The following is a 9,832-nucleotide window of genomic DNA, read 5'->3' as shown; positions in this document are numbered from 1 at the left end:
CGGGCGGCGCCTCGGGCGCGAGGAGGCGGGGCGAGGGAGCGGGCCTTCGGGGGCCGACGCTGGGCTCCCGGGCCGCGGCGGCGGCTGGCGTCGGAGGTGCCACATGGCACGCGGCGGTTGGTGGTGGTGCGATCCGGACGTTGTCCGGCTCCGTCCGGACACGTCCGGCGGCGGCGGAGACGGATTTTTTAGGGTTTCGGGGAGGGGGGTCCGAGATTTTCGAGGAGGACCTATTTATAGGCCTAGAGGGAGCTAGGAGAGTTCAAATGAGGTGCGGTTTTCGGCCATGCGATCGTGATCGAACACTCTAGATGATGGAGCAGGTTTAGGTGGGTTTTGGGACAAATTGGACGGGTGTTGGGCTGCAACACACACGAGGCCTTTTCGGTCCCTCGGTTAACCGTTGGAGTATCAAACGAAGTCCAAATGGTACGAAACTTGACAGGCGGTCTACCGGTAGTAAACCAAGGACACTTGGCAAGTCTTTTTCCAATCCGGAAATGTTTAATCCCCACACACGAAAGAAAGTTAGAAATGACCACCGAAGGAGAACGAAGCGCCGGGATGCAAAACGGACAACGGGGAAAATGCTCGAATGCATGAGACGAACACGTATGCAAATGCAATGCACATGATGACATGATATGAGATGCATGACAACGACAACAACACACGGAGACAAAAACCCAAACCTGAGAAAAATAAAATAACTTAACGCCAGAAACGGCAAGAGTTGGAGTACAAATTGGGAAAGTTACATCCGGGGTGTTACAGCACGTCAGGGGATCAACGAGGAAGCCACGCGGCAGGGGGCGCGCACACCCCCCTGGGCGCACCCTCCACCCTCGTGGCTCCCCTGATGTATTTCTTCCGCCTATATATATCCATATACCCGAAAACGATTGGGGAGCACAATAGATCGGGAGTTCCGCCGCCAGAGGCCTCCGTAGCCACCAAAACCAATCTAGACCCGTTCCGGCACCCTGCCAGAGGGGGAAAATCCCTCTCCGGTGGCCATCTTCATCATCCCGGTGCTCTCCATGACAAGGAGGGAGTAGTTCTCCCTCGGGGCTGAGGGTATGTACCAGTAGCTATGTGTTTGATCTCTCTCTCTCTCTCTCGTGTTCTTCAGGTGGTACGATCTTGATGTATCGCAAGCTTTGCTATTATAGTTGGATCTTATGATGTTTCTCCCCCTCTGCTCTCTTGTAATGGATTGAGTTTTCCTTTTGAAGTTATCTTATAGGATTGAGTCTTTAAGGATTTGAGAACACTTGATGTATGTCTTGCCGTGCGTATCTGTGGTGACAATGGGATATCACATGATTCACTTGATGTATGTTTTGGTGATCAACTTGCGGGTTCCACCCATGAACCTATGCATAGGGGTTGGCACACGTTTTTGTCGTGATTCTCCGGTAGAAACTTTGGGGCACTCTTTGAGGTTCTATGTGTTGGTTGAATAGATGAATCTGAGATTGTGTGATGCATATTGTATAATCATACCCACGGATACTTGAGGTGACATTGGAGTATCTAGGTGACATTAGGGTTTTGGTTGATTTGTGTCTTAAGGTGTTATTCTAGTACGAACTCTAGGGCTGTTTGTGACACTTATAGGAATAGCCCAACGGATTGATTGGAAAGAATAACTTTGAGGTGGTTTCGTACCCTACCATAATCTCTTCGTTTGTTCTCCGCTATTAGTGACTTTGGAGTGACTCTTTGTTGCATGTTGAGGGATAGTTATGTGATCCAATTATGTTATTATTGTTGAGGGAACTTGCACTAGTGAAAGTATGAACCCTAGGCCTTGTTTCAACGCATTGCAATACCGTTTATGCTCACTTTTATCATTAGTTACCTTGCTGTTTTTATATTTCAGATTACAAAAACCTATATCTACCATCCATATACCACTTGTATCACCATCTCTTCGCTGAACTAGTGCACCTATACAATTTACCATTGTATTGGGTGTGTTGGGGACACAAGAGACTCTTTGTTATTTGGTTGCAGGGTTGCTTGAGAGAGACCATCTTCATCCTACGCCTCCTATGGATTGATAAACCTTAGGTCATCCACTTGAGGGAAATTTGCTACTATCCTACAAACCTCTGCATTTGGAGGCCCAACGACGTCTATAAGAAGGTTGTGTAGTAGACATCAGCGCCCTAATGGTAAGAAAAGCCAAGGCGGCGAGGGACGCGACACCTGCTGCCAAATGGCTGCAATCATCGATCGAGCAGTGCATCACCGACGCCAAGAACAGTGCTGCAAAAGAGGGAGGAGAAATCCGACGCGCGGTGGCCAGCGTTGACGACGAAGCAGGCCGTGAAGCTCGACCTTCTCAGGACCAACATCGCCGCGAAGAAGAGGAACACCGACCTGACGTTCTTGATGGCGGCAGACATGTTGACGGTGGACAAGCATGTCAAGACGTGCTACCTGGCAGAGCGCAGCCTCATCTTGAACTAGATGCCCGGGCCAGCGCCGACTACCGCCCCTACGCCCACACCAACAACAACACTGACACCCAGCCCGAGCGATGAAGCGGTGCCGATGCCGACCACTAGCCTGAGCACAGAAGCCACACCGACGCCGAGCATGCCTGCGTCCACGCCGACCCCGACCAGTCCCATGCCAAAGGAGCCCGCCGTTTGATGCGCTCTGTGTCTATGATTCCTTTCTTTTGATCATCGAACTTTCGGGCATGTTTGATCGCGAAACTGTGGCATGATGATCACCGACTTGTGGCATGGTGATCATCGAACTTGTGGCGCTCTTTTGGTCACGGGAAAGACAAGTTTAATTTTTTGGGTGTCTGGGGGCCAAAACCTGGTGCGCGGCTGGGAACTCGATCGCCCCATGGCGAAAAAGCCGTCGACGCAAACGCGAAAATGCATTCACAGGGTGTGCTGGGGGGCCGAACAAGTGGAGATGCTCTTAGAAAGAATTCCTTATTTAGCACTATTTTAATTTTTGTTTCTGTTGACGTATAATGTGCTGCCTAGTCTCTTCCATCAGATCGGTCTTTTGATTGCATTGGCTAGAGCATGCACTTCTATATGGTATCAGAACCAAGAGGTCTTGAGTTCAAGACCCGGCTGGCACAATTATATTGCAGCCCACTTTCGGTCCACGTTTAGGCCTGAGGGAGCCACACGTGAGGGGGAGTGTTGACGTATAATGTGATGCCTAGTCTCTTCCATCAGATCGGTCTTTTGGTTTTCTTCCTCGCTTCCGCTCCGCTGCCGCCGCCGCCGCTCCCGGCTGCCGCCGCTCGCGCCCCTGTCGCGACCCGCCGCCACGTTTTGCCCATCTCCACGCGCTTCCGAACGCATCGCCCGAGCCCGTCTCCACGCGCTGCTGCCGCTTTTCCATTGCACCAGCCGCTCCCGCCGAAGCTGTCTCGACCCGTGGCGCTACTGCCTCGTGCCTCCATGGCCGGTGCCTCCCAATCAACTGCAGTACAGGTCGTGGCTACTTCGTCTCCCGTCAACGATGGATTTGCTAGCCCGCCAATAGCCCAAGCCATCGATGGATTTGCTAGCCTACCAATCACCCAAGAAGCCCGTCCGCCAGATGGATTTCGTCTGCAGCCCCCGCACGTATACGACGCCCATCAATTATACGGTGCCCTGCAGCCTGCTGGTGCTCCATCCACGGTCAACCCCTGGTGGGGGTACACCTCTGCGGACCCGCCGCCGGTGCTCTACAGCACGGCCCGTTCGCCATACGGGGCAGCCGTCACCTACGACGCGTCAGTTCCTATGTACGGGAATCCTATGTACGGGGCATACGGGACTCCACCCGCATCCACGTACGGGTCTTCACCTGCGTACGAGGCTCTGCCCGCGTACTGGTGGGGGTCATCAGCGGGCCAGCACTCGCCCGCTGGGCAGCAGCCAGACGGCGCCCAGCACCTGCAGCACCCGGCACCACAGTTGCAGTCGGGACTGTGTGGAGCGTACCCACCGCCGCCGTTGAGCGGCGGCTACGGCTTCCCCATGGCGTCTCCGTCCTCCTCGCCAGCCCGTGCCGGCGCCTTGGGACCCGGTGCTTCTCACAGGGCTGCATGCCGCTCCTACGCCGAATAATTACACTGGAGGTGGTGATTGGTACATGGACACCGGTGCTACGGCTCACATGTTTGCTCATCCTGGTAACCTTGCCTCCTTCACTCCTGTCTCCACCGACCACCGCATCATTGTCGGCGACGGTTCCACACTTCCTATCACCCATGTTGGGCATGCTTCTTTTCCTTCTACTTCTACTCCATTATCTTTGTCTAACATACTTGTGTCACCTCATCTTATTAAGAATCTCATTTCCGTTCATTGTTTCACTCGTGAAAATCCTGTTACCGTTGAATTTGAAGAGCTTGGTTTTTGTGTCAAAGATGCTCGAACCAGGATGGTACTTCACCGATGTGACAGCCCCGACGAGCTCTATCCGGTGCACTAGCCTTCATCCCCCACCACCGCACCGGTTGCTCTCTCCACTAGCGTCGATCTCTGGCACGCTCGCTTGGGTCATCCCAACCCACTTTGTCATATTCTTAGGAGTTTCAGTTTCAGTTGCAATACGATTGAGGATCACACTTGTCATGCCTGTCGAGTCGGTAAACATGTTCGCCTGCCGTTTAATAATTCCACTACCATTGCTTCTTTTCCTTTTCAGTTGATTCATAGCGATGTGTGGACTTCTCCGGTTCCCACTAACTCGGGCTATTTACATTATCTAGTCATTCTTGATGATTATTCTCATTATGTGTGGACTTTTCCTTTACGCAGAAAGTCGGATGCACTCTCTACCTTGACGGCTTTTTACTCCTATGTCCGCACACAGTTTGGGCGTCCCATCCTTGCGCTTCAGACGGACAATGGAAAAGAGTTCGACAACCTCGCTTTCCGCACCTTTTTGTCGCATCACGGCATAGTTTTCCACCTCACATGCCCGTACACTTCACAGCAGAACGGTCGAGCCGAACGCGTCCTTCGCACTCTGAATGACTGCGTTCACACGCTCCTGTTTCATGCCAACGTGCCGCCTCGTTTCTGGCCGGACGCACTCGCCACTGCATACTTCTCCTTAACATTAGACCCTGCCGCCCATGGTGGAACTACGCACCTCACCATCTGTAACGCCCTCGATGCGGCTATATCTCCCACGTGTCGAAGCACAACTTAGAGGCATAACCGCATTGAAAGCAATGTCGCAAGTGAGGTAATCTTCACACAACCCATGTAATACATAAGGGAAAGAGATACATAGTTGGCTTACAATCGCCACTTCACACAATTACATGAATAAAGAATTACATTATCCAAATACAATCAAGGTCCGACTACGGAACCAAAATAAAAGAAGACTACCTCAAATGCTACACAGATCCCCGATCGACCCCAACCGGGCTCCACTACTGATCAACTAGAACGAAACAACACAAAGGAGAAGATCTTCATTAAGCTCCTCCTTAACCTTGTTTGCGTCATCTGCATGGTTCAACGGCACCTGCAAGCTGTTTTTGGAAGTATCTGTGAGCCACGAGGACTCAGCAATCTCGCACCCTCGCGATCAAGACTATTTAAGCTTATAGGTAGGGCAAACGGTATGAGGTGGAGCTGCAGCAAGCGACTAGCATATTTGGTGGCTAACATACGCAAATGAGAGCGGGAAGAGAAGGCAAAAGCATGGTCGAACAACTATGATCAAGAAGTGATCCTAGAAAAACCTACGTCAAGCATAACTCCAACACCGTGTTCACTTCCCGGACTCCATCGAGAAGAGACCATCATGGTTACACACGCGGTTGATGCATTTTAATTAAGGTTAACTTCAGGTTTTCTACAACCGGACATTAACAAATTCCCATCTGCCCATAACCGCGGGCACGGCTTTCGAAAGTTCAAATCCCTGCAGGGGTGTCCCAACTTAGCCCATCACAAACTCTCATGGTCAACAAAGGATATTCCTTCTAGCGGGAAGACCCGATCAGGCTCGGAATCCCGGTTACAAGACATTTCGACAATGGTAAAACAAGACCAGCAAAGCCATCCAGATGTGCCGACAAATCCTGATAGGAGCTGCACATATCTCATTCTCAGGGCACATCGGATGAGCCAGACGTCGAGTAAGCCAGCCCAGAGTTGCCCCTGGTAGCCTCGGACATCGCTCAGTTGGACCAACACTTAGAGAAGCACTGGCCGGGGGGGTTAAAATAAAGATGACCCTTGAGCCGGCCGACTCAAGGGAAAGAAAAAGGCTAGGTGGCAAATGGTAAAACCAATGTTGGGCCTTGCTGGAGGAGTTTTATTCAAGGCGAACTGTCAAGGGGTTCCCATTATAACCCAACCGCGTAAGGAACACAAAATCCGGGAACATAGCACCGATATGACGGAAACTAGGGCGGCAAGAGTGGAACAAAACACCAGGCATAAGGCCGAGCCTTCCACCCTTTACCAAGTATATAGATGCATTAATTAGATAAGAGATATTGTGATATCCCAACAAGTAAACATGTTCCAACAAGAAACAACATCTCCATGTTCCAACAAGGAACAAACTTCAATCTTCACCTGCAACTAACAACGCTATAAGAGGGGCTGAGCAAAGCGATAACATAGCCAAACAGCGGTTTGCTAGGACAAGGTGGGTTAGAGGCTTGGTTCAACAATATGGGAGGCATGATAAGCAAGTGGTAGGTATCGCAGCATAAGCATAGCAAAAGAGCGAGCAACTAGCAAGCAAAGATAGAAGTGATTTCGAGGGTATGGTCATCTTGCCTGAAATCCCGCAAGGAAGAAGAACGATTCCATGAAGAAGGCAAACGGATGTAGTCGAACGGTTTCTCACAAACGCGACGTTATCGGAACCAACCCGAAGAAGCAACACCGGAAAAAAGCACACAACATAGTAAACAACCAACACATGAACATGGTATGATATGCGGGATGCGGTATGTGATGCATATGCATGATTTGGAAAGGAATGATTGAACCTGGCCTCAACTTGGAAATCCAAGAGTGCCACTGGAAATGGGAGGTAATTTTGGTTGAAATCGATATAAAGATCACCGGAATCGGATGCACGGTTTGGAAATGGCAAGCAAAACAAATATGGCACCGATCTGCGATAATCAGTAAGTGACCAACTAAATGCATCAAGATAAATATGCTACAGCAATCAAACATGGAAACCAAATACATGGCAGGGATCCACTCAAGAAGCTTAACAAAAGATGAACACTGAGCTATGGCTAATTCATCCATTAACAGGTACAAACAAGCATGGCAAAAGTGCAAATGATAACAGGTTTCAGACTTAGTGAAATTAACACAAGTCTGGAATTTATCATCAGGAAGCACACTTTAGAGCATGAAAATTATAAGCTACAGGACCTTAACATGGCAAAGCAAGGCATGTAATGAAGCTACTCAAAGCACTTAACAAAAGTCCCTTAGTGACCTTGAGCCAAAAGGGATCAGAAAATACAATTGCAAGCATGTGAACATGGCAAAAACATAAATAGATTCAGACTTAGTGAAAAACTGGAGCATGCAAAACAGTTAACGAGTAGGCATGTTTACGAGCTCGATGCACTCACTACAAAGCATGGCATGACAAACTAAGCATACACCCATCAAGAAGACATGGCATAGAATCTAGACATGGCAAGAACAACAATATAGCATGCATGGATCAATAGCAACAACCTTGGCAAAATCGCTAATCATGTCAACGATCTGCCAGGAACATTTTATAGCAAAAGTAGAGCTCGATTGACTCAAGTTAGGGTGCTCCATAAATGCAAAGAAAGACATGGATGGATAGAGCACCACAATGTTAACAAAACATCCTTACTGATCATCCTCAAAAGAGGCACGGATCACTAAGAAACAACATGAACATATGGCATAACAACAAAAACAGGACAAGGACTTAGTGAAATTCTATGTCCCTGAAATCAGCATTACCGATTACGCTACTTTGCAAGCTTGTTCTAGTCACCAAAAATGTCACAAAAATACATGGCAAGCACCTCTGTAAAGATGGCATGGCATATAACAAAACACATGTAGAGCTCAGGGTCATATCATGCACACATTAATCATGGCAAAAATGACAAAATGTCATTTGCTGAAACACACCTGACAAATTCATCACATAGCCCTCTTCCAACAGCATTTCGGGCATCAAGATGAGCTCAAATGAAAATGATGCAATGAGATGAAATGATGTACTCGTCGAGACGAACATTTTGATATGCTACATGCACGAATCGGAGCCACGGATGATGAGTTATGATGCGATGAAGATTGCAAAAAAGACTAGGGTTTCAGAAAGAAAGTCAACTGTAGCGGCACACAAAACGAGGATGCTCGCCGGAGAAGACGGTGATGGCCGGAGGGAGGGCGCGGTCGCCGGAGACGGGCGCGCCGGTGAAGGGTGGCGCGGGGCCGGCGCGGGCAGCGAGCAAGGCGGGGCGGCGGCGAGCCGTGCAGGAGGCGGCGCGGCGAGCTGCGCCGGCGATGGTGGCGGGCGTGCACCGGCGAAGGTCGGTGCGGCGAGCCGTCGCGGTGGCGCAGCGCGGAGGACTGCCGGCGGGCAGCGGGAGGAGCTTGGGCGAAGGCGGCGGTGTCTCCCGGGCGGCGGAGCGAGATGGGCCCGCGCGGGCCGGCCTCGGGCCCCGCTGGCCGCGGCGGCGCGCTGAGGAGAGAGAGGGATGGCGGCGCCTGAGTGGTTGGAGGCGGTGGTGATGCTGAGGTGGCACGCTCCCATTGGACGGGGTGATGTGGCGGCAGATTAGACGCGTCCGCCGATGAGCGGACATGTCCGGTGGCGCGAGGAGGAAGAATTTTAGGGTTCATCCGTGAAAAATTCGGGGAGGCACACATATATATAGGTAGAGGGAGTTAGGAGAGTCCAAATGAGATGCGGTTTTCGGCCACGCGATCGTGATCGAACGACCGAGATGATGGAGAGGGTTTTGGTGGGTTTTGGGTCACTTTGAAGGGGTGTTGGGCTGCAACACTCACGAGGCCTTTTCGGTCCCTCGGTTAACCGTTGGAGTATCAAACGAAGTCTAAATGGCACGAAATTTGACAGGCGGTCTAACGGTAGTAAACCAAGGCCGCATGACAAGTCTCGGTCCAATCCGAAAACGTTTAACACCCGCACACGAAAATAGGTAGAAAGGGACACCGGGTGACATAGGAGCGCCGGATTGCAAAACAGACAACGGGGAAAATGCTCGGATGCATGAGACGAACATATATGCAAATAAAATGCACATGATGACATGATATGCAATGCATGACACACAAGCAATGACAAGGCAATAACAGCGAATAACTAGAGGACACCTGGCACATCGGTCTCGGGGCGTCACAACATCTTCTCTTTGGTACGCCCCCGTCTTATGACGACTTGCATATTTTGGGTGCCTTTGCTATCCTAGCATTGCCGACACTGCTTCTCACAAATTTGCACATCTATCTGTCGCTTGCATCTTCATTTTCTACCCCTCCAACTCCAGGGGATATCGGTGCTACGATCCCGTCTCCCACCGTGTGTTCACTTCCCGGCACGTTTACTTTGATGAGCATGTGTTTCCGTTTCACCAGGTACCCCCAGCTGTTCCTCCCGCCATTGGTGACGCGGGCTCCTCGATGTCTCTCCCAGGGCACTCGCGCGCCTCTCTTGGTGCGCCCCACGGCTTTGAGGCGCGCCCCCCCACATGCGGCGCCTCCTACAGCCGCGGCGCCCCCGACATTGGCGCCCGCGGCCCCCGCGGCTCCCCGGGCGCCCCCGGCGCCCCTGATGTTGG

Source organism: Triticum dicoccoides, chromosome 4A, assembly GCF_002162155.2.
Source record: "Triticum dicoccoides isolate Atlit2015 ecotype Zavitan chromosome 4A, WEW_v2.0, whole genome shotgun sequence".
In the NCBI taxonomy this organism is placed as follows: domain Eukaryota; kingdom Viridiplantae; phylum Streptophyta; class Magnoliopsida; order Poales; family Poaceae; genus Triticum; species Triticum dicoccoides.
This window is presented reverse-complemented; position numbering follows the sequence as displayed.